Genomic DNA, 25,304 nt, shown 5'->3' with positions numbered 1-25,304 from the left:
ATAAAAGTTCAATACAGCAAGAAGATAGAACAATTATAAACATTTACACACTTAATGAGAGATCATCAAAATATATGAAGTAGAAACCAACAGAAATAAAAGGAGAAATGTATAGTTCTACAATGATAGTTGGAGACGCCAATGCCTCACTCGCAATAATGAATAGAACAACCAGACAGAAGATAAGTAAGAAAATAGAGGATTTAAACAACACAATAAACCAACTAGATCTAACACATATATACAAAACACTCTGACCAACAATAACAAAATACTGGGAGTACAAAAAAAAATGTATACACATGACTTGTACTCATCTTTTGTTATCAGTATATATTGAGTATTACAATTTTAATAGTTTTTTCCTTTCTTAAAATGCATATACATTTTTTGGCACCTTCTGCATATATGTGCGTATATATGATATATATATATTCTCAATTGCACATGAGACATTGTCCAGGATATACCATCTGTTAGGCCACAAATTAAGTCTCAACAGATTTTCTAAAAAGAGAGCTATCATACAAAGTATCTTCTCTGACCACAACAAATGAAGTTAGAAATTATTCTACAATTCCACTTATATACCCAAAAGAATTGAAAGCGGGATTTCAAAGAGACATTTATACACCCATGTTCACAGCGTTATTCATAATAGCCAAAAGGTGGAAGCAACCCAAGTGTCCATCGATAGATGAAGGGACAAAGTGTGGTCTATACACACAATGGAACATTACTCAGTCTTTAAAAAAGAAGGAAATTTTACATTACACTAAGTGAAATAAGCTAGTCACAAAAAAAGACAAAATACCGCAAGTTTCAACTTATATGAGGTTATTTAAGAGTAGTCAAAATCATAAAGACATTTCTATGTAATGTAAAATGGTGGTTGCCAGGGGCTGGGGGGAGGGGAGAATAGGGAGTTATTGTTCAATGGGCAGTTTCAGTTTTATAAGATGAAAAGAGTTAGAGGATAGATGGTAGTGATGGCAGCACAACAATGTGAATGGATTTAATACCAGTGAACTGTACACTTGGTTAAGATGGTAAATATTTGATATGTGAATGTTACCGTAATTTAAAGTAATATCCACAAGTGTTGATAAGTGAAGAAACTGGAACCTCCTACATTGATGGTGGGAATGTAAAATGATATAGTCGCTTCAGAAAATAATCTGACAATTCCTCAAAATGTTAAACAGTTGCCATGTCACCCAGCAATGCCACGCCTAGGTATATACCCAAGGGAAATAAAAACACACGTCCACACAAAAACATGTACACAAATGTTCATAGTAGCACTGTTCATAATAGCCAAAAAGTATAAACGACCCAAATATCCATGAACTGATAAATGAATATATACTACGTGGTATACATATAATGGAATATAATTCAGCAATAAAAAGAAATGAATTACAGACACATGCCACAATAACAAACCTTGGAACGTTACGCTAAAATAAAAGAAGCCAGATACAAAAGGCCATATATTGTCTGATTCCATTTATGTGAAATGTCTAGAAAACGCAAATCTATACTGACAGAATGTAGGTGAGTTATTACCTATGTCTGGGGGCTTGGGGGGACATGGGGAGTGACTGCTAATGGGTACAGGATTTCTTTTTGGGGTGATGAAAATGTTCAAGAATTGACTGGTGATAACTGGCATGACTGAACATCCTACAAACAATTGAATTTTGCACTTTAAATGGAAGAACTGCATGGCATACCAATTATATTTCAATAAAGCTGTTAGAAAAAGAAACTAATTAGACTAGTTGTTTTGCTGTGGTGTCAGTTCATTCTTTATCTAGACAGAAGGCGACGACAGGCCAGAAGTGCAGTATGAACCACTTTCTGGATTATACCTCAGCTCAGCCATTAGATAGACTGGGTCAGCTTGGGTCATTATTTAAACTTTCTGATCTTCAATTTGTGAGTCTTTCTCATATGGATAATACCTGCCTAGCAATGCATGGCATACGGTAAGCTCATTTATTATGGTACTTGTGACTAGCAGTCTTATTAATAACTGTATACAAGTAATGTCTATACAATGATATCGTTATAAAAGCTCTTACTTTAGGAAGACAGGTGCATCTTCCTCGGAAACATTAAAATGATCTCTATTCATGGCAGCCATATTATAATACAGCTCAATAAATAAATTGCTGTTAATTCAATAAGCATTTTTTTTTTTTTTTTTTTTTTAAGGAGGGTGCAGCTCACCGTGGTCCATGCAGAGATCCAACCAGCAACCTTGGTGTTATCAGCACCACACTCCAACCGAGCTAACGGGCCACCCCCTCAATAAGCATTTTTTCAGAGCATGTTCCCAAGTGGCAAGCACTGGCTTTGGGGTTGGATGTCACAGCACTCATGCCTTGTTTGGTCTACACAGGGAGTTTTTAAAAACTGAATTCATTTTCAATATTTAAGAATAGAGAGATTTTCATTTAAAAATCCAGATTTCTGGATTCTCTTGGTAAATCAGAGGATATGCTAGCTGTGGGCAACATTTCCTTGCGAACTTCATAGGCAGAACCTATGGAGCAACAGTTTCCATCCAAAGTGCTGAGCTCCTCTGTTACTTGCGTGGCCCCAAAAGGCATAGCACTTGCAACATCTGGGCTGTCGTAGACTGGAGATGCAAGGATAAATGGGCCACAGCTCTGTCTTACGGAGCTCACAGACTAGCAGGGGATCATGAAAACAGCCAAATGAAATAGGCAGGGTCACTTATTATCAGCCAGATTCATTTTACAGAGAGGGAAAGAACAAGGCTCAAAGAAGTTATCTGATTTATCGAAGGCAAACTGTAGCAGCCAGACTAACTGATATATGTCTGAATTATTAGAGAAGTATTTGATCACTTTCTTCCAGCTATCTATAATAACTTAATGTAACTTAAGTTAAAAGTAATGGTGAAGGGAAGTAGTTTTCATGTCTACCATGCTTGATTAATTAAGGAATAATAAAGGAGCTGAATAGACAGTATAATTTTCAACTTCTTTTTTATACTAGAAAGAAAGGAGGCTTATTAATAAAATGATACAAAATAAAGCAGAAGCTTGTTAACTATTAACAATTAATAACATCAATGAATCATCTATTATTTTCTTAGATATATGGAACTTCTTTAGAGAATTACCAGATGCGATTTTCACCGAAAACACAGTAATTATATCAAACAGCCCCAAGGTGAGAGAATGAAGACTGAGGATAATTTCTAGGACGCATGCCAGGATCCTGTGTGCTTACTCTGTCCTTGGACTGGCCTGGCCCCATTAATCAAAGCAACTGATTTTCTGGGAAAATAACATGTTTTCATGATCTGAAAACCAGATATTAAGGGAAACTATGATGTCATTGGGGAAAAGAGAGCAAATACTACGATATAGTAAGCTGTATTTTCTCACTTTTTGTTGTGTCATGTGAAAAGCCATAGACCAAAGTCTGTGCTGGTCTTCCGAAACTGTACCTGGTTAAACAGGTTACACTAATGGTGTGTTTACAAATTGACGTGAAGTCACTTCAGTATTGATACCAATACCGGATCTGTCCATACTTAGGTTCAACATGACTTATATAGGCATTCTTTATAAAGTTGCATTATTGAAGACAATGCAAATAAAATTTTCTAGTAGACAAGGAAGCTTCTATTTCTTAAGAAATAAAACATTAAAATGGATATAAAGTTTAAGAAGTTTATACTGGGCCTCTAGCTTTATAAAGTCAGACTTAAGAAGTACACCAGAAACTAAGCAAACCCAGACCCCATGCATCCACTTAGGTGCCTGGCACACAGAGGAGACATGCAAGAAATGCCAGGTGTTGAACTGAAAGTGACAGGTTATAAAGCATAGTTTCCCTGCAAAACATTTTTAATATTATTTTCCAAATTTAAGCTGCACCATCTGAGACTAAAACAATCTTCAAGGTTGAACTGACTCTTATGTTTTCTAGTAATCACTCTTTATAGAAGCCATTAGGAGCCCTAGGTTTTTCTTGTGTAGGGGAATAGACGATACTTAAGTCCATGCTGCTCTATTTTTATATCCTCAGGGACTAGCTTCATGTCTGGAATAGAACAATTATTCAACAACATTTTTAGAATAGATGAATAACCTAGCTTTTATATTAATAATCCACATTTCTGCTCTGGATCTGATTAATTAATGACTGAATAAGTGCTTAGTACCCAGTAAATGAGTTAACCCATAAACACTACTCGATAAGAAGTAATCTAGACAACCTCCAAACATGTCCTTCTCCTCAGTCCTGGCTGGCAACTTTAACTGTCCGACCACGGATTTTGAGATCAAGCTTGGTTTTCTTCAGACTTTGTAATTCTAAAACAATGGTGTGATGAAATGGCCCTCTCATACCTACATTTTCAATTGAGAATATGAATTCTACTCTCCACTTGGTTAATTGTCAAAGTTGCCCTAAATTGTCAATATAGACTTTTAGTCTCCTTATTTTTGCCAGACAATATGATTCCAAATTCTCTGCTCTCCAATCCTCATTTCCATTTCCCTTTTTCTCCCTAAAAAGAGAAAACAGAAACAAAAACAAACAACTACCAACACCACTACAACAAAATACTCTATTTCAGAATTGACACCATCAACCAGCAGGATTAGACAGTTACAGAACTCTGTACCCAACAACAGCAGAATATGTGACCTTTTGGAATGCACATGAAACATGTATCAAGATAGACAGTATCTTGGGCCATAAAATAAACTTCAACAAATGTAAAAGAACTGAAATCACATAGAATGTATTCTCCCACCATAATGGAATAAACTAGAAATCAATAAGAGGAAACCCTCCAAACACTTGGAAACTAAAAAACACACTTCCACATAATCCACAGGTCAAAGAGGAAGTCTAAAGGGAAATTTTAAAAGTACATTTAACTAAATGAAAATGCAACATATCAAAATTTGTAGGACACAGCTAAAAGCAGTGCTCTGAGGTTAATTTGTAGCATACATAACCTACATAATAGCATACATAGCATAGCATAGCATTCTTATGAAATGCATACATAAGAAAAAACTTCTCAAATCAATGTTCTAAGTTCCCACCTCAAGAACCTAGAAAAATAGCAAAATAAGCCCAAAGCAAACTAAAGGAAAGAAACAATAAAGGTAAGAGCAGATAGAAAAGACATTAAAAACAGAAAAATAGGAAAAAAATCTATTAAACCAAGAGCTGGTTCTTTTAAAACACTGACAAAATTTACAAACTTCTAACAAGACTGTAAAAAAAAGAGATAGAAGTCACAATATACCAATATTAAGAATGAAGCAAGATATCACTACAGACCTGGCAGACATCAAAAGGATAAGGGAATACTATGAACAACTTGAACTATGAACATGAATTTGACAACTTAGACAAAATGGACCTCTACCTCAAAAAACGCAAATGCAAACTACCAAAGCTCACACAATATGACATAGATAATTAATAGCCCTTAACTATTAAGGAAATTGAATGCATAATTTCAAAAAACTCACCTTTCCCCAGCAAAAAAATGAAATCTCCAGGCCCAGCTGGTCTCACTAAAGAATTCTACCAAATGTGTAAAGAAGAATTAATACCAATTCAATACTCTTTTCAGGAAATAAAAGAAACGAAGACAGTCTCTATTCATCTTATGAAACTATTATCACCATATCAAAGCCAGATGAGTGAGCACTAAAGATAAACAAAACAAACAAAACTACAGACCAATATCCCTCATGAATAGACACAAGAATTTTTAGCAAAATAGAAATCAGCAATACATAAAAATAATTATATATATGACCAAGTAGGGTTTATTCCAGAGATCAAAGATTGGTTCAATATTTGAAAATTAATTAATATAATCCACCACATTAATAAGCTAAAGAAAAATCATGATCAAAATCAAAATCAATTGATACAAAGAAGTATTTACTAAAATTCAACACCCATTCATCATTTATAAACTCTCAGAAAAACAGAAATAGAGGAGAACCTCTTCAACTTAATAAGGAGCATTTACCAAAAACCTACAGTTAGCATTATATTTAATGGTGGAAAATGGTATGCTTTTCCCAAAGAAGAGGCAAGGATGTTTGCTCTTACCACTCTCATTCTAGCAACTTCGTACTAAGTCTAGCCAAGTGCAACAAGGCAAGAAAAGGAAATAAAAAGCATAAAGATTGAAAAGGAAGAAATTAAACCATCTCTATTTGCAGACGACATGATTGTCTACATAGAAAATCCCAAGGAATCTACCAAAAACTCCTAGAACTAATAAGTGAGCTCTACAAGGTTGCAGGATACAAGCTAAACATACCAAAAAACACAAAAAATCAACTATTTCTATGTACTAGCAATAATCATGTGGACACTGAAATTAAAGACAATACCATTTACAGTTGTTTAAAAAATTGAAACATTTAGGTGTAAATCTAAGAAAACATGTATAGGAATTAAAAGCTGAAAACTACACAATGCTGATGAAAGAAATGCAGACACTACTATGTTCACTGATTAGAAAATTCAAAACAGTAAAGATGTCAATTCTGCAAACACCAGCAAAATTATTTGTAGAACAGTATTCAATAATTAATATAGAAAGGGAAAAAGAGGAGCTAGAACATCTAAAATAATTTTGAAGAGAAAGAATAAAGTGGGATGAATCAATCTACCTAATTTCAAGACTTTTATATAGCTATAGTAATCAAGACAGTGATGCTGGCAAAGGAATAGACACAGCTCAATGGAACAGATAAGAGAACTCAGGCACAGACCTACACAAATATATCCAACTGGTTTTTGACAAAGGTGCAACAGCAATTGAATGGAAGAGGGATCGCCTTTTCAACAACAACAATAAATGTTGTAGCCGTTAGTCATCCACAAGCAAAAAAAAAAAAAAAAACCCACAAGAAACCATGACCTCCATCTCATACATTACACAAATATTAACTTAAATGGATCATGTACTTAAACGTAAAAAGTTTAAACTATATAACTTTTGGAAGGAAAAAATAGAAGAAAATCTTTGGGATCTAGGGCTAGGCAAAGAGTTCTTAGACTTGACACCAAAAGTGTGATTCATAAAAGAAAAAAAAGTCAATAAGTTGGACCTCATTAAAATTAAAAACTTGTTCTTCAAAAGACCCTGTTGAGAAGCAGAATAGAGTCAGAGGACATATCTGCAAGCCACATGTTTAAGAAACGACTAATATCTTCAGAGAATTCGGCTGAATGAAAAAAGCCAATCCCAACATACCATACAATTCCAATTTTAAAACCTTTTTGAAATGAGAAAATTATATGGAGAACAAATTAGTGGTTGCAGGAGGTAAAGGAAGGAGTGCGGGCAGGAAGGAGGTGGGTGTGGTTATAAAAAGATAATGTGAGGAATCCTTCTGGTGATGGAAACATTCTGTGTCTTGACTATGTCAACGTCAAACCGTGGTTGTGATGCTGTACTACGGTCAATGTAACTATCAGAGTGTAGATTCACACACATGAATCTACAACTATGTTTAAATGTAGTTTAATTTAAATAATTAATAAACAAGAAGTTTAAACTCTTCATGAATACAACTGTATATTTATTGCCTTAACTCTCAACTCCCCCCTCTCTTCTGCCAATTCTTACTTCTGAATTGCTGACTGAGCATCTGTGTCAGATGCTGACTTTTACCAACATTACTCCAGAGGAAGGGAAACAATCTACACACCACTGCTGTGTCTTCCACACAATCATCACGAGGATTTGGGTATGCCTTTAAACTGGAAGTTCAATGCATTTTAAAGAAATCCTCGCGTGAATAGTCACACCACACAACTGATGCAGACATGCTCCGTAGGAGAGCCTAGGACTTAATGCCAGAAGTCTGTCGGAATTCCAGCATAGATTACCCAGTCACGCACCAGCTGGTGGGTGTGGCCACGTCCCTGTCAAGCCGCTGGTAACTGTCAGCCCTTATATCACTTTCTTTAAAACCATTCACCCTAGTCTTATAACACCACTGTTACCTGCACCAGGAGGTAACTGTGGGAGAAGTAGGATGCATTGTAGTTTTAAGACCATACGTGAGACACATCCATGGCAAGCAGCCTTCCCAGCAATGTCTCCTTGCTCCGTACTCCATATGGAAGCAGTTGGTGCTATCTGACCTGCCCTGCAGGTTCTGAAATGACAGCCACCATGTCACCATCTTCCTTTGCCTCTTGCCAAATGGCAGCACTGAATACATGAGGCAGCCAACGGGCAATGCTTTCCAAGTGGCTTTGCACTCAGATGGCACAACAGCCACTTCTTGGGGATCTGACACCACCCGGCTACTGAGTGGATCCTGACGAAATCTGAATTCCTCACTCTTCTGAAGTGAAAGCTATGGGATCCTCCCAAGGGGGAAGCATCTTCCAACTAAAGAATCCATGAGAAACGTGTTCCAAGCTAATTCTTTCTGAATCCTGGGGCAACGAGTTTGTACAAAGAAGAGAAAGATTCAGTAACCAAGAATGTGTAAATAACTGGCCACGGCATGGCCAGGTCTCTTTAAAATAATCACATAGAACACTCTTCTGTTTGCAAGAAAGAAAAATACAAACATAGGCTTTAGAGAGGTTTTTTTTGCTTTGTTTGAAATCCCTCTGCATAATGATTAGAGTGCTTCCCAGGTCTTTTCAGCTGACCTGGAAGTATACAAAGAAGGCAGCTGTCCAAGTTCAGTATAACCAGGGCCCAGGAACCCTCCCGCTGAACCACGTCTCCTTTCACAATGTTCTGTTTCTCCCAGACTGATCTGCACAGATACCCACTTATCTTTATCTCAGAAGAAAAGTGTTCCAATTGACACAAAGTGTTCTTAAAAATCCCCAACTGGAGAGAAACAGATGCACTGTGTACAGAATAAGACCTGGCTTCTACAGAGAACTTTCCAGGAAAGCCTAGAAAACAGCACTGTCCTGTTGACAACAGGCATTTCCTTCTTCTTCTAGAGATTCCTCAGCCCAGCAGGAAATAATATCCATCCATCCACAAAAATTAAAAAAAGGACATTAGACTCCTAGAGTAGGAAATCAACAAAAATGTTATCAACTACTTGAACAATTTAAATTCAGTAGTCTGGCATGCACTGAAATACAGTAAGGCACTATGCTTTAGAATAATTGTTGTGTGGGGCTGGACTTAATTAATCTCAGCAGGCTTGAAAAGAGTCTCCAGGAAGTCAATGAGATCAACTTCCTTCGAATGTACTAGTATGAAAATGAAACCAGTGCTACCAAATCAGACATGTTTGGGCAGTGGCAGTGGCCTCACATGGTGTGACCTCTGCACCTGTGAGCACTGACCTTGCAATGCTAGGCCAGCCTCACTTCCGTTTACCGCTTGGAGGCTCCTGGGTCAGCACCCACTCAGGAGCCGCACCTTGTGTAAGGAGTCAGATTAGAAATAAAGATCAGGAAAAGCAGAAAGCGTTCTTGCTTCCTCCTCCAAGACTGCCTCTATATCGGAAGGAAGGCAGACAGCATTCCCTGAGCCCTCAGTATTTTTCCTACTGTTGGGTGGGACCACAGAAGCCCAGACGATCTGCCAGCAGGAGAGGGGAGCCGAGACCGATGACACATATACCCTCTCCCTTCTCCTGGGCCCCACTTCCTGGACGCAGAAGATTCTAGGCTGGAAAGAAAAGTCTAGATGAGGATAACCTTCAGCAATCTCCCCCCAGCCAATAAAGATCTAATGAAAAACGAGGAGACTAGCAGGGGCAGCGAGGAGGTAAGCACTGCCTGAATTATTGACACTGGACATTGGAAGTGTGTGCTTAGTACCAGTGCCTCCCCCTGGCCAGAATGCACCGAGTCTGTCATTATGAAGGAATGGTCGCTGTCCCTTCGTATCAATGAGCGCTGTCATTATCCATGAGCCAGGGAGCCAACGTGATTTGTGGGAGCACAAGACACTCTGCTGGGTCCATGGCATTTCAAGAGCTGAGTGTGGCGACAGCGTCCTGCCTTCAGATGGCTCCACACTGAGCAGAGCTGTTCAGACGGAGGCTGGCTGCTGAGGACAGCAACTGCCAATACGAATGTCACCCACAGTCAGCCCGGCTGCACAGGCTGCAAGTCCACTAGTCAGGCCTCTTACTCACACCTTGCCAAGACGTGTCATTAAAAAACTAAATGTTCAAAACCCCTTTTTTTATTCAGAATTCCACTGTTTCATTGACTTAATGAGGCCAGGATTCTAAGACTCAACTTGGAGGGCAACTGTATGTATTTAACATCTCATCCCACGTCACAGCAGCACAACAGAGCACCTCATTCTGGCCCTGTCATGCACCAACACACACACACACACACACACACACACACACCCCAACACATCATAGCCGAGAACTGGAGCTACGACATAACAAAGTACCCCACCCTTTTCTAGGAAGGGTAGGATGCTAGAGTTCTGACAGAGTGGCCTAAGGACACACAGGCTCTAGCTCCATGGCTGACCTTGACTCGGTAAAACAAGTAGGCTTTCTGAGTAAGATGACCCGAGCAACCCACTCTGGGGAGTTTAGATTTGTGTTAGAAAAGTCAAAGGTAGAAAAAGCATAGAAAGCAGGTCTGGCAGATCTCAAAGTATACCATTTTAAAAATAGTCTGTTTACTTTTCCTACTATCTTTTGGATTACTCGTTAACCTCAAATTTTTAAAATTAAAACATTATTTTTAACTCTCCTCATTTTAAGTATAGAATCCTTTTGAGTATATATTGTTTTGAATGAGGGTTTGGGGGATGTTATTTCAGAAGGATCCACTGAACATTTAAGCAAGGGCAACTCCTTTGAAGGCCTCTATTTCTAAAGCCTATTCAGTCTGTGGGTAACACGAGTGATAATGGTAAGCCCACACAATGGAGGCTAGTCTTTACCATAATACTGAGCTACTTGTGTGCTGGCTATACAAAAGTCTCCCAGTGGTAGATTTTCACTTAGTAATTGGGCAGCAGAACAAATAGAGTGAATCAATTATTTCCATTTGCAACACAGGGCCAAGCTACCAGTAAACATCAGTTATTTGCATACCCGGCACAGCAAAACCAAACCAAAAACATCATCTAACTTCCCCACAGAAAGAGAGCAAACCAGAAACTCGAGATAGGAATTCACCCATTTCTCATTTCTTTAACTGCTCTGGCCACACTACAGGACTAATTTGGGACTGAACGAAGTTAGAAACCCATAGCACTTAAATCAGATCACAGATTTTATTCTGAGCATAGGAACTGTGGCTCATGTACCTGGTCAGGGGCAAACTGGATTTTAATAACTTGTCAGGATATTTTAGAGTCATCGTTGCATGCGGTTTGATTTCATTAATCTCAGCAGGGTTCAAAGAAGGCCCATGAACTCAACATGAGAAATGTCCTTCACATGTTCTCTTATTAAAAGTTGAGTAATTACGTCAGGAAGAGAGACAGATATAGAGAATGTTGCAGGTACAAATCAAAACCAAAAGAAGTATTTCATACATGCTGCCAGACAGAGGCATATCTATCTCTCTCTCCACAGCAGGAAAACAAACGATAAAATTGCTAACACGGTGTCTGGTGCAAAGCAGGCGCTCATCAATATCTGCTGAATTAATACAACAATGAAGGTTGAATGAATATATGTGACAAGACAAGGTATGTGGAGAGATGGTACATTCTTTCAAATAATGGTTAGAAATATGCAATGTATAACATGGTGACAGTCAGATTCTAGAAGACAGATCAGGTGCCAAACTCTGGAGATGTGCTGTGTATTTAAAAGTTGGCAGTTAGGTACACATGACAGATTAGAGAAGGTACAGAATCTTAGGGCACCCGATTGCCACCCCATTCCTATCCACACTGCGAAGCACTGCGACTTCATGATTTTAGAATCTGGTTACATTCCACAATTCAAGTTTTTACAGTACAGTGGTGGGGAAATGGTGGCCAGGGCTGGGAAGTCTGTGGGATGGGCGGGGGTGGGGCTCCTGTGTGCTGTTTAAGGCGTGATCTTCTGTATCCTTGTGCAAAGGGGCTCAGAGAATTAGCTATGGAGCTGCACTGCTTGGGGGCTACTTCACCTCCCAACTCTCAGAACAAAAGACCGAATCCATTTGGACAGGCATTCAACAAGGCATTCGTCAAGCAACGGATATGGCACCACTTTCTCCTCCTCCTCCCACAAAACCATCAGCGCCTCCTCCCGCACTCACTCAGAGCACTCACTGTGTGCCAGGCACTCTTCTAAGCATTTCACAAGGATCAACTCATTTCATCCTCTCAAAGCCTGCGACAGTGGTTCCCAAATTTTACTGCACGTGGGAAGAGTCTAAAAATGCCAGTGTCTAGGTCACACCCAAAAGCAATCCCAATATTTGCAGGCAGGAGTAGGCATCAATGTTTTTAAAGACCCCTGGGGTAATTCCAATGCACAGCAAAGTTAGAAACACTTACCTAAGAGATGAGTGCCGTTACTATCCACATTTTGCAGATAAGGCAACTAAGGCACAGAGAGGTTAATGCTTCCCCAGGGTCACACGGGCAAGCAGAAAAGTTGGGATCTGAACCCAGATAAATTGACTGCTGCCAAATACTAAGAAATCATGTCAGTGGAGGTATTATTGAAATAATATAATATAAATTACTAGTATGCAATGAAATGAGGTACGGAGGGCAAAAGAAACCATGAGGATGTATGCTGGTGAAAAATTACAAGAAATGTGGACGGCTGTCGATGTGAAGGAGATCCAACCAGTTGGGATCACAGCGACCGTTCTCTGAAAAGATTCTCATGCAGCCATGACGAGTGGCTGTTTGGGGTCCTTGGAAAGCCTATGCCCTACAACAGTGGTTCATGCACTTTAGCGTGCATGAAAATCACCTGGAGACTGATTGAAACACAGACTGCTGCGTCCCATCCCAGAATTTCAATTTCAGGTGAGTCTAGGAGAAAGCCTTAGAATTTGCTTTTCTAACAAATCTCCAAGTGATGCTGACACAGAAGCACTGCCCCAAGCACAACGTAATAGTCGTGAAGGGTAAGCTTGGAGCTGCAGCCACACAGGGCTGGTCAGCATACCTAGGGTCACCAAGCTGGTTTGTCTCTGCACCTCTACTTATGCTGTTTCCAGAGGGTGAATGCCTCCCTCTGTCAGCTCCTTCCCCAAGTTGCTCTCACCTGTTACCACTCAGCCCAGGTTGTAGTTAGCACCTCCTCCAGGAAGCCTTCCTGGATCCTAGGCCCCGCCTGTGCTCCCCTAACACCCTCCCCATAAACTCATCACTACACTGGCTGCGCGTATCAAGACTTGCCTTTCACATGTCTACTTCTGCCACCAGACAAGAATGTGACCTCCTCTTGAGGACAGGGGCTGTTTCTGATTACTCTTTCCATCGTAAACACAAGGCCTGGTACATAAAAGGTACATAGTAAGTATGTACGTACAAGCACTCCATCCTACCAGGAAGAGCAGAAATGAAGATTTCTGAAGCAGAGGCTGTTTTTCTTTCAGTCATAGAAAAAGTCCCAATATACAAATTGGATATGTTTCAAAATACATGTGTAAGTTGTTTTAGGACTGGGAACGCATTTCTCTCTCTGGCGCGCGCTCTCTTGATAGATAGATAGATAGATAGATAGATAGATAGATAGATAGATAGATAGACAGACAGATAGATAGATAGACACAGACAGATATAGAGATAGATAGATAGGACCTGACCTCAGAAACTTGTTTAATGTGACTGAATTGTAATTTTAACTCAAGTATAAGAAGGCTTAGTGTTCCTGTTGCATAGAACAATAATTTCTATGAAAGCCTGGGATCAAAGTTCACATACTGGGAACACATCTCATTCCTGCCCCCTTCCGCTGTAAGACAATAAAATCCTGGACCCTCCCTCCCCTGCCCTTGCCCTAGACGGTGAGAAAAGATCCCCGTTTCCCATTTCCTGCCCACTGTCTCCCTCCAAGACACTTTCTAATCTGGTCATTTCAGAGTCTGGTCATTTCAGACCTGCGTTGTATTTTTCTCCAGGGACAGACTGTCAATCCTAGGAAGTAAATTCTGCCTCACTGTTAGTAGTGGCTAAGGAGAAAGGCCGGCCCCTCCTTCTAGCAGGTTAGCTGTGCAGAATCCTCTTAGAGCTCCCCAAACCCATGGCTCAATCCAGAGTGAGGACGATGGAGGGGTCAGGGTGGGGGTTGCAGTCCAGATCTGGCGCGCTAGAGTGGACCATATTTTGAGTCAGGCACATGGTCGCTGAAATTACAATGATGAGCTCTCGTTTCTTTCATAATGACACAGAGGGGTCCTGCCACAGGAAAACAGGCAGAGCTTATTCCTAACAAAGAAATCAGGTCCTTTAAAGTTCTGATTAGATGAGCTAACAGTCCTATGTGCAGGACATTTGAACATCATGAAAGCAGGCTGGGTCATTACCTGGGCCCATGAATGTTGACACTGTGACCATAGCAAATTGCCACAACCGAGTAGCATAAATATATACCACGTTCTTTCCATTCCTGGCATTGCCACAGCTCCCTGATGTTCTCCCAGGCACTGTCAGAAAGCACCATCTGCACCGGAAGTGAGACAGAGCGAGACCTGAACTCCTTCCAGTGCCGGGCCGTCCACTCACGTCTCATGCCCAGATCAGCAAGCAGGAATCATCTAGTTTGCAAGAGGCTCTGTGGGAAGGTTACTGTCTGAGGGAGTGAAGCTACAGAGGAGACAGGCACAAGGAAGCGGGCGGATCTCCTAAGCCAGGCAGCCCTGCGTTCAAATCCCACAGTCTGGACACTTACAGTGGTGCTCTGGCCACAACAACGTCCCTGAACCTCCTCCATTTGTTCAACTGTGGAAAGGGAGCCAGAAAACCTAACTTGATCATCCATGTAATGACCTTCATCTGAACCACAGAACAGAGAATGCTCTGAGCGAATGCTTCTTCAATTCTCCCAAGGATGGTACATAACCACCCATCTCATCATAGAAGCATAGGAGAGCAGCTAATTACATACAACGTATACCTTAGGGCATTGGGGTTTAATGCTGTTACAAAAGGCTGATACGGAATGAGCTGAGCATCATGGGTGAACAACACCCTCCTGGTTCCCTGAGGGTTGCAGAAAGGGATCAGATAGACAGGCAGGAGCAGAGCTGGGCACAAGGAGGCTGGGTGGAGTCTTAGTCCAAGAGAAGGAGGTGGGCCTGGCAGAGCCAACACAGGAGCAGCCACTAACTTGACATGCGCTCCCCCCACTGCTGTTTTATCTGAGACACAGAGATAAAGAAAGTCATCACTTTGTACTAATGAACACCTCTCTGCAAATGGAAAACAAGTCAATATTCCAGTTACTAATTTTCTAACTGCCATGTATTATTATATGATCTGTCTCTAGAAAGCAATGTACGTTTGGTATTCTTTCCTGGTGTTTTGGAACTAACAAAAATATTTCTCTCTAAAATGTGAATTTATACTTCTGGGATTTTATGATCCCATTTATGCCATCACATGTCTCAAAAGCAAATGTTTTGCAAACAATTAGTTTAAAAAAAAAAAAAAAAAGGAAAACCACTGACAATTCCCATTCTAAATAAATCCTTCCAATGTCTCTGAGCTCGGGAAAGGAAGGGGAAAGAAGCTTCCGTGGTTTTGGCAGCAGGCAGAGAGGTCAACCCACCAAGCAGTAAGGTCTTGGACCAGGGACTAGAACACCTGCCATCTAAGGACAGCTTCACTGTCTTGCTGCTTTTCCCTTAGACATCATTTCTATTTCTCTGGGCCAGTTTCCTCATCTGTGGAATGTAAGATCTCTTCCAGCTATTAAAGTATAAAACTTTACCAACACTCTGCTACAGTATCTGAAAAATTACAAGTGCATGTCTCCAACTTTCAGGAAGGTGAAGACTAATAAGGAAATGTTTGAAGAAAGCTTTAAGATCATATAATGAAACAGAAATAAACAAGGCTCATAAAAATATAGGGCTATCAGGGACCCTAAATGTCTGGCCAGCTAAAGTGAAACTGAACTCTTAATGCACGGGAGGAGACGGTTGGCAATGGTCTTTCTTTATGAGGCTTTCGTCTGGGCTTCCTGTAGGCGCCAGGGCCAGTGCATTCTGCTCAGGAAAGCAGGCTGTAAGTGAGCAGGAGCTGACCGTCTGCCCAAGCAGTGTCCCCAGGCTTTCAGGACAGTCGACATTAGGTTTTCCCCATACACTGTTCTACAGGTGTAGATACTGTCTTCAACTGGTCTTAAATAAAACGTGCAAATAATGACTTCATTTCTAAATCTGGATCCCAGCTCATGTCTGAGTGTAAAAGGTTCCTTGCCTGGCGAGAAGAGGGGCTCCACCACTACACAGCCATGAGAATGTGGGTCTACTACTTAACCACTCTGAGCCTCTCTTTTCTCATCTGTAAAACGGGGACAGTAATAGTGTCCACATTACAGGGATGTGAGGAGGACAGATGAGTTATTACTGCAGGTAAAGCCCTCAGAAGTGTGGTGGGCACATTGTTCGTACTGGATAAATGCTACCTAATATTCACATTGGTATCAGTATTACGATTATCAAGAACTAGGTATAGAATACTACTTCAGTAAGAAAACAAGCAGGAGCAGATGGGAAGGTCCTGAAATGCAGAGCTCTCCTGGGGAAACACAGCTGCTGGCTGCCACCACCACCCCCTCCTCCTGACACTCTCAGACATTCTGAAATAAAGATGACTGCAAGGTCAGGGAGGATTGACTGAAAAAGAGGAAAAGGAGCTTGGGAAGGCTCAAAGTAGGGAAAATACAGCCAAAGGAATAGAAACAAGACGTGTTGTGGGGTGGCCTCAGGCTGTGGCTGAAAAAACACCTCTCAGGGAGAAGTAGGTAAAAGGTGAGAAAGCACCCTGGGGAGAAACTGGGGAAAGAATATAGACACCGCACGCGCAGGAGCACAAATAAAAAAGAATCAAACCGGATGGGAGGAAGATGGCACTCTTGGGTGCCAAAGGAGGTAAGTGAAAATTAGAATACTGGATAATAAGAAATAGCCACGTGAAACTCTAAAGGATGGGGGAGGGGTGCCGCAGCACTTCGAGGGGCGCATAACTTAACAGGCACCCAGAGAACAATGCAGTGAGGAAGTTTGGAAGATGCGGGAGGGCGGACATCAAGAGAAAACATGCAAGTTAGTAAAGGTGGGAATATAAAGTGAAGTGTCTGTGCCTGGTAGCAAAAGACAGCAAAGAACTGGGAGACCTGGAGGGGTTAATAGGGAAGAAAACACCAGGCAACACAGAAAATGAGGTGAGATGCGGAGAAAACCTTGGGTGGAGGGGGCGGGTGATATGTGAATTTCAATAGCCTTGGTAACAAGTGCTAAATAAAATCAAATTATTCTTCTATTTTATTCACCATTATTATCCAAGGTTGGGATGCAACTAACCGAGAGAGTGGTTGTTGTTTTTTCCCCCCCTTTGGTTTGGTTTTTCGTACTTGGAGAGAGGGGAAATTTGCTTAGGCTCGTAACTGCAGTCAGACGGGTGGCCCGCCAGCATAGGTCACCTGAGTTCCCTCTGACGTGGGCTGCAGCGCTGGCTTTTATCTTCCTGGGGCTAATGCGGCAATCACCCCCAAGTCTTGAACAGAAATGGAACTCAACCAACCCAGAGCCAACAGACGCCAGGTCCCACTGTCTTTCTCGTGAAATGAGACCCAGGTGGGACCTGGAGAGAAACTTAGGGCCGGACCTAAGTTCTCCAACAGCAGCCCCTCTCAGTCCCCTGGGCCGGTGCGGGCTGCACAAGTCCCGGCGCGGGAGGTTGCTGAGAGGTGCAAGGAATATCGGCCGCACCGGGCTCCGACCCCGGCGCCAACCCGCAGGCCGGGCTGCGCCAGTGGAGCGCGGGGTGAAGTTTCACGGTCCTCCCTAAACGGTCGTGCTGGGAAACGCCGCCTGCATGCCGTCCCCGGGGCCACGCCGCCCGACCAACAGAGGACACCAACAGGTGGGCAGCCGGGCGCCTCCGAGAATCCGACAGGAGGCAGCGGCGGGGCGCCCTCAAGCCACGAACGCCGCCGTGTGCAGCTGATCCCACTCCCAGGTTCCAGCTCACAACTTGGGACGCTGGCCCCGCACGCCCCCGGCGCAGCCTCACCTCGCGCGGCCCCCACTCGGCGGAGCCTCCAAAGTCAGGGGATGCAAGACTTCTCAGCAACCCAGGGCCGGTCCCGGTCCCTCAAAGATTAGAGCACGCCGGGCTCTCGGAGGCGCTTCAGCTCCGGTGCGCCGCCTCCGGGCTGGCGGCGGGCGCGGGAGAAAACGCGGCGCTGAATACCCGCCCGCGCCGGGGCCGCCGGGCTCGCGGGACCACGCCCCGACCCGGCCCCCGACCGCGCCCCCAACCGGCTCTCCCTTTCCCAAGGCCACGCCCCCAGCCCGGCCCCGACCACGCCCCCAGCCCGCCCCAGTCCCCCCCCCCCCCCCCCCGCTGGCCACTAGGCCCCAGGCCCCGCTCCCCCCAGCCGCGTCTCCGGCCCGGCTCCGGCCCATTGTCCCCACCCCGCCACCAGGTCCCCGGCCTGGCTGCCCCCACTATTCTCCCAACCATTCCCACCTCGACCCCATTCTCCATCAGTATGTCCCCCAGCCCCTCCCCCCCGACCCTGTTCCACTTCCCCTCAGCTGCAAACACCCCAGAACGGCTCCTTCCAGGCACCCCCGGAGACTCCCGCCAACCCCCAGCCCGGCCCCCCTAAATCCGACCGCCACCCCGTCAAACCCGCCCCCCAGCCTTGCCGAGAGCTGGAGGAGCCGCCGCGTCACCGGGACAACCGCCCCCCACTACCCACTTGCTCTACCTCAGCCTCGGGGAGTTCACTCTAGGCAAAGGCATGGTAACTGCGCTCTTCTGAGCAAAGGAAACGCTGGGTGAGGATTTTTAAACCTAAAGGTTTCCCCAGGGCCTGAGGCAAGTCTTTTGCGGACTGTATAGGTGAATCCACTTAAAGAACTATCACCTTTCCTGTGTGGCTCAAAGCCTAATCATTAATTCACACGAAAACCACAGAGGCGAAGCGAACTCTTCTGCGCTAGGATCTGGGCCCCAAATGTTCCGTGATTGTTTCCTGATATGCAGCTGATGGAATTCATAAAATAAACACATTCTTTTTTTAAAGTGTTGCTTTTTTAGATGATTCATTTAAGTGGTTATTATATGTCAGCATTATTATTAAAAACATACACTAATTTCATAATCAAAGAACAATAACCGCTATTTTTAACCTAAGAACTTATAAAATTAATTACCCAATGAAAAGTCAAAATTCATTCTATATATGCTTTTTTAAATAGTGAAAAAACTATTGTCTGATACTCAAATGGTGGAAACATTGATAAAAACCCACAGCATATACAACACAAAGAGTGAACCTAGTAATCATTCATAATAATGTATCAGTATTGGCTCATCAATTGTAACAAATGTACATCACTGGTGTAAGATGCCAATAATAGGAGAAACTGTGGGGTGGGGATGAGAGAGTATATGGAACTGTGTACTTTCCATTCAATTTTTCTGTAAACCTAAAACTACTCTAAAGATGTCTGTAAATTAAAGCACACACCAAAATATTAGTGTAATTATCTCTGGGTGGTGGAAATATGGGCAATTTTTTATTTTATTGTTTGACTCTATATTGAAATTCCCCCAATTTTTGACAATGAGCATGTATTTTTAAAGCAGAAAAAACTATTATAAAAATAAACTATGGAATATTTTAGAGATATAGCGTGAGAGGCTAATATGAAATATTCCATTTTATTTCTACTTGACATAACTTTAACAAAATCTTCATAAAGCGCTCATAAATTTAAAAAATGAACTCTGTTTTAGTATTGTTATAAAGAATATTAAGGGCTAAATTGAGAGGTTTTTATTATCTCTTTAGAATTAGCACAAATCTGAAAAGTATTGATATTTCCTTTAAAAAAATCTGTGTCTGAAAGGATCATTTCTGCCTACTTAGAAACCATTATTGCTATTTACATGCAACACTTTTACTAGTGAAGAAAACACTATAAAAAGAAAACAAAAAGTTCTTGGGGAAAATTGGCCTGGCTGGTAAATAAACGGATTTCTGTAGTTGTAAAAACACAGCCTAGGGGCAGCTGGTTCCCTATGACCCTTGGGCAAACTCTTTACCATTCTGAGTTTCAGAGGCCTCATCAGTGAAAAGGGAAGCAATGGTACCCCTCTCTGGATTGGTTGGAAAAGACAAAACTTTAGTCCATATAAGACGCCTGGTATCATCTTAGTGCATACCAGTGCTGAATAATTATTAGTTCTTGTCCTTTTAAAATACATTTTTCAGGGTTTTAGTGGAAATCTTGAGATCCTCAGGTAAAAGATATTTCTAGTTTTAGATTCCTAACTTGGAGGAAAGCAGGATGGTTCAAGAGAAAAATCTGACGTGGAGAGACCGGGTGCTCTGAGCCCAGCTCCATCACTAGCTATGTGCATCAACTCAATAAATCACCAACTACTCTGGGTCTGACTTTTGTAATCTCTTAAATGAGGGATGTGGACTAGCGATCTCTAAACTTCCTCAAGCTACTATCATTCCACGGGCAAGTTGTGACTTCTGAGTAAAAGCCCAAATCTCCTATCGTGGCCCCTCTTTGCCCACAGGACAGGCCATCACTCACCGTCCTGCAAACAGCTGACATCTGCATTCTGTCCTTCCCCACAAAAGGGAACCTCCAAAGGTTTCTTTGAACTTTTTCCTTTCATTGATCTGCTGGTGCCCAACTCTGACTAGCAGCTTACACTCCAACAAGTACCAACCTAAAGCTTTCACCAAAGATGCATTGTAACACCACTGGTGCTTTCTGTAGGATAGAAACTACCATCTCTCACCAAGTCTGTGTGGTGTACCCTTTTCCAGCCATAATAACATCTCCAAAATTATGTGTCTTTCTGTTAATACTTACTGAACACTTAATATACTATGTCCTTTATATTCATTATCTCATGATAATGAGGCACTACTGTCATTCTCCTGTATAGATGGGGAAAAGAAAGCTCAGAGAAGTTGAATGCATTGCCTAAGATAACACAGCTAGTAAATGATGTAGCCAGGATTTGAGTTCATGCTTCTGCTTTTAAACACTATGATGAAAGCAATACTCTGAGTTCCTGTAAGTTTCTGAAGAAGGTTGTTGCATTCAATCTGCTAAAAGTCCCACTCCTCGGGCGTTTCTCAGGAGGAGAGATAAGGGAGGAAAGTATTGTGGATGCATGTGTGCCCCCCTCCCAAATTCATGTGTTGAAGCCCAAACCCTCAATGAGATGGTATTAGGAGATAGGACTTTTGGAAGGTAAGTATTAGGAGACAGGACTTTTGGAAGGTAAGTAGGTTTACATGAAGTCACAAGGGTGGGCCCCATAATGGGATTAGAGACCTTGTAAGACTAGGAAGAGACCAAATTGGGGTTAGAGACCTTGTAAGACTAGGTCTCTAGAAATCCATTGTTTCACGAATCTGGGTAGAATGGACCCATTTATTAGTACTTTAAGAGTAATTTACTAAAAACACAGAGGATTCACTCTTATGTGAATCCCAGACTAGGCAGGCAGCATCTGGGCTCAGTGTCTCCGCCTCAAAGTAGACATTCACCTGGGTGACTAAAGGTCTATGACCTGGCTGGGGGTGCCGGGGGTGGGCACTCAGGGAATATTAGCAAGAACTTTTCACACAGATCTAAAGTCACATTCTCCACTTGACTTCGTCTATGATATCACTAACATTTTCATCCTCATCTGTCAGTCTTGTTTCTCAACTGGTTGTGAAGGTGACAAGTGGAGAAAAAGGGACTTGGCTGACCGACATCTACCCCGGAAGTGGAAGGAAGCCCTGAGAGAGCATGGGCCTCTTCCACTCCAGCCTTGTGGCTTTGGGAAATTGACTTAATCTCAATCTGGCTTTCTCCTTATCTATGACATCCTGTCATAATGTCTGTAAAGTCCTAGCTCAGTGCCTGCCACACAGTAGAATGCTCAGTGAATGGTGGCTGTCATTATTGATTTGAATGGATAAGAAGAATTTGCTGTCTTTTATTCTATAGTTTATTAGAGTATACATCTCTCTGATGTAAGCTTCCTAGGATGAAACGATAATGATTGGTATTTGTCAAATTATTTTGGCACCTAAGTATCCATTTGGGGACGGGTAGGGAGAGTCCGATTAATGTCGGCAGAGAAAAACGAGCATTTTCTTTGCTCTTTGCCTAGGAATGGGGCATCGAGGCTGATGGGGCTGGAGCGTATGGAGGACACGGGCCAGGAGCCAGCTCACTATCCGTCTGCAGTGCCCTCACGTGAGCTCAGGGAAAGGGATGCTTTCCCATGGGGATCTGGAGGGAAAGCGACGGGCAGGGCAGCCATAAAGCAGAGAGGGGAACGAGCACTGACACAGCATCCTCAGCTTTCTTACATGCCCACCAGAATTTGCATAAAGCCATTGGGATGAGGGGCAAGTGGCTGTCTCTGCATCAGTCATCTGTGATACAAATGGCTGCTAAGAGTACACACACAGGCAAACCCGTGTCTGCCCAGGGAACTTCAGTGTCTTCTTCAAGGCTCACCTCAAGTTCACTTCGTCTTGGAAGCCTTCCCTGACTTCCCTGGGTAGGGTTCATTACTTCACATTCATTACTTCACATTACTTGTCATCCTAAGACCCCAGACACACTTCACTGTGGGTGCTGACCAAAGAGATTACGAGCTCCTTGAGGGCAGTAAATATGTTTATTTTTTACATTAAGACTTTATGTTTTAGGGCAGTTTTTGGCTAACAGAAAAATTGATCAGAAAATACAGAGATACCAGGCTGATCACTTCGTAAGGTATATAAAATCTAAGCACTATGCTGTACACCTGAAACTAATGTAATATTGTATGTCAACTGTAATTGAAAAATGAAAAATAAAGTACAGAGAGTCCCCGCATACCTCCCCTACTGCCCTCCACACATTTCCCTTATGATGAACATCTTACATCAGCGTGCCACTTTAGTTACTGTTGATTAGCCTGTACGGATACACTAACTAAAGTCTACAGTTCTCACTAGGGTTCACTCTTCCTTATACTGTTCTATGGGTTCTGACAAATGTGGGGTGTCAGGTACCCAGCACCACCATACCACACAGAATACGTTCGCTGCCCTAAAATTCCCCTGTGCCCTACCTGTTCACCCCTCCCCCTCCTCTAACCCCTGTTTAGAGGTTAGGGTCAGGGTTAGGGTTAGAGCAACTACTGACCTTTCTACCATCTCTATAGCTTTGCCTATTCCAGAATGTCATATAGCTGAACTCATACAGGATGTAGTTTTAGGTAGCACCAAATACTTCATATTTGGTGGCAAGGTTATTCTAACCATTCTCACCAGACATTAGTTCTGCTTGTTTTTGAACTTCATATAAATGGAATCATACAGTGTGTATTCTTTTGTGCCTCACTTCTTTCAGTTAATATTACGTCTATGAAATGTATCCATGTTCTGTGTAAGAGCAGCTCATTCTTCACCATCGTGGTGTGGTAGTCCACTGAATATAGCATGTCCTATTCAAACTGTGTGAAGGGCAATCAGGTCACCTCTACTCTTGGTGATGATGCTTCCATGGCCATTCTTGAACATGCATTTTTTAGGGGGAAAAAAATCCTGCTTCTTTTTGGTATATACCCAGGAGTGGTATTGTAAAGGCGTATGTTACCTTTATTTGGTACTGCCGGACTTTTTTTCAAAATGGTTGTATCAGGTTACATTCCACAAGTGATATAATAGAGTTCCAGGTACTCCACCACCCTCACTAACACTTGGTATTGTCTTCGCCTCGGTTTTCTCTCAGAAAAATGAGGATAACAGCAGTACTCACCATCCAGAGTTGTGGTAAACATCATCTGAGAACATATACAAAATATCCTCATAAAACAGCACTTGTTTGATAAATGGTAGATGTTGATTTCCACTTTGCTTGCCAGGTCACACAGGCTGGGCTGAGTTTCCAACCCCAAGGGAACAATTCCAAACTCTACCTTCTTTCCACCGTACCCCCACCAGACCACTTCTCAGCCATTTTTTTTTTTTAAAGATTTTATTGGGGAAGGGGAACAGGACTTTGTTGGGGAACAGTGTGTACTTCCAGGACTTTTTTTCCAAGTCAAGTTGTTGTCCTTTCAATCTTAGTTGTGGAGGTCGCAGCTCAGCTCCAGGTCCAGTTGCCGTTGCTAGTTGCAGGGGGCGCAGCCCACCATCCCTTGCGGGACTCGAGAAGTTGAACCAGCAACCTTGTGGTTGAGAGCCCACTGGCACATGTAGGAATCGAACCGGCAGCCTTCGGAGTTAGGAACACGGAGCTCCAACTGCCTGAGTCACCGGGCCGGCCCCTCAGCCATTTTCAATGGGCATCGATCTCCACAAATATTTCAAAATTATCTCTTATTTTAGACTCCATTCGCCTGCATACATTTCCAGGAAGTACATGCTCTTTCTACGTGACTTAAAAGCTAAAGACAATTGCAGCTCAGTAACTTTAAGGGTATTTGTGATTTCTTTATTGCAATTTACTCGGTGGATTCCCTTTACTAAATATCTTGTTGACAGTGTCCTTGGTTGTCTTGGCTGATTTACAGGGTAGTTGCTGCTCATCGTCCCATTTTACAGATGATTTCTTCATCTGAAGAGCTTACTTTATTCATAGTTGGTTCTAAATCGTCAACTTCTTCACTTTTCTGCCATATATTAACAGACCAATTGCTGTATTTCTTCTTTGTCTGCACGACAAGAATAAGTTCTGTTCACAAAGAAAGGCAGTGCAGGATTGTGTGTGGGTGACAGTGAGGGAAGCATGTGCTAAGTGAAGGCTGGTGACACGGGCCACACAGCCCAAAGGCAGGACAACAAGCCTCACACATCAGAGTCCCGGGACCAGCCAAGGGCTTGTTCAGAAGTGCCGAAGGCACACGGGCCAGTCTAGCACGAAGGCTCGTTTGCCAAAGAGCCAATGTGTTTGTAATGCACTGGAATGTTATAATGTTGACTTAACGTTCTTGGGGAAAATGGAGCTGAAATAAAATCAGATTGAGGACACCATCTAGAGAGGGTGCCACAGTCTCAACTCAGAGAATGTCGTTCGACATGGGAATGGGGGATGCAGATTTTTTTCAGCCCTGTAGTCAGTCTTGCTTTTTGTTGTGCACA

General features: G+C 42.5%; 1 protein-coding gene across 3 annotated transcripts in view; it reads right to left on the bottom strand.

Annotated features, from left to right (window-relative positions):
* SPATA13 (spermatogenesis associated 13) overlaps nt 1-25,304 on the bottom strand; it is a 321,686-nt gene that overhangs the window by 119,973 nt on the left and 176,409 nt on the right. The window contains exon 1 of one of the 3 annotated variants that reach the window (XM_088793452.1): nt 18,203-18,441. The exons of the other annotated variants lie outside the window; for them this stretch is intronic. The gene's annotated coding sequence lies outside the window, so the exon portion shown is untranslated. Of the gene's footprint in view, nt 1-18,202; nt 18,442-25,304 lie in introns of those variants that run through there. 3 annotated transcript variants of the gene reach the window in all.

Source organism: Rhinolophus sinicus, chromosome 16, assembly GCF_057876585.1.
Source record: "Rhinolophus sinicus isolate RSI-liver-muscle chromosome 16, RSI-T2T, whole genome shotgun sequence".
In the NCBI taxonomy this organism is placed as follows: Eukaryota; Metazoa; Chordata; class Mammalia; order Chiroptera; family Rhinolophidae; genus Rhinolophus; species Rhinolophus sinicus.
Note: the sequence above shows the minus strand (reverse complement) of the source record. Positions and strands in the feature narration are given on the sequence as shown.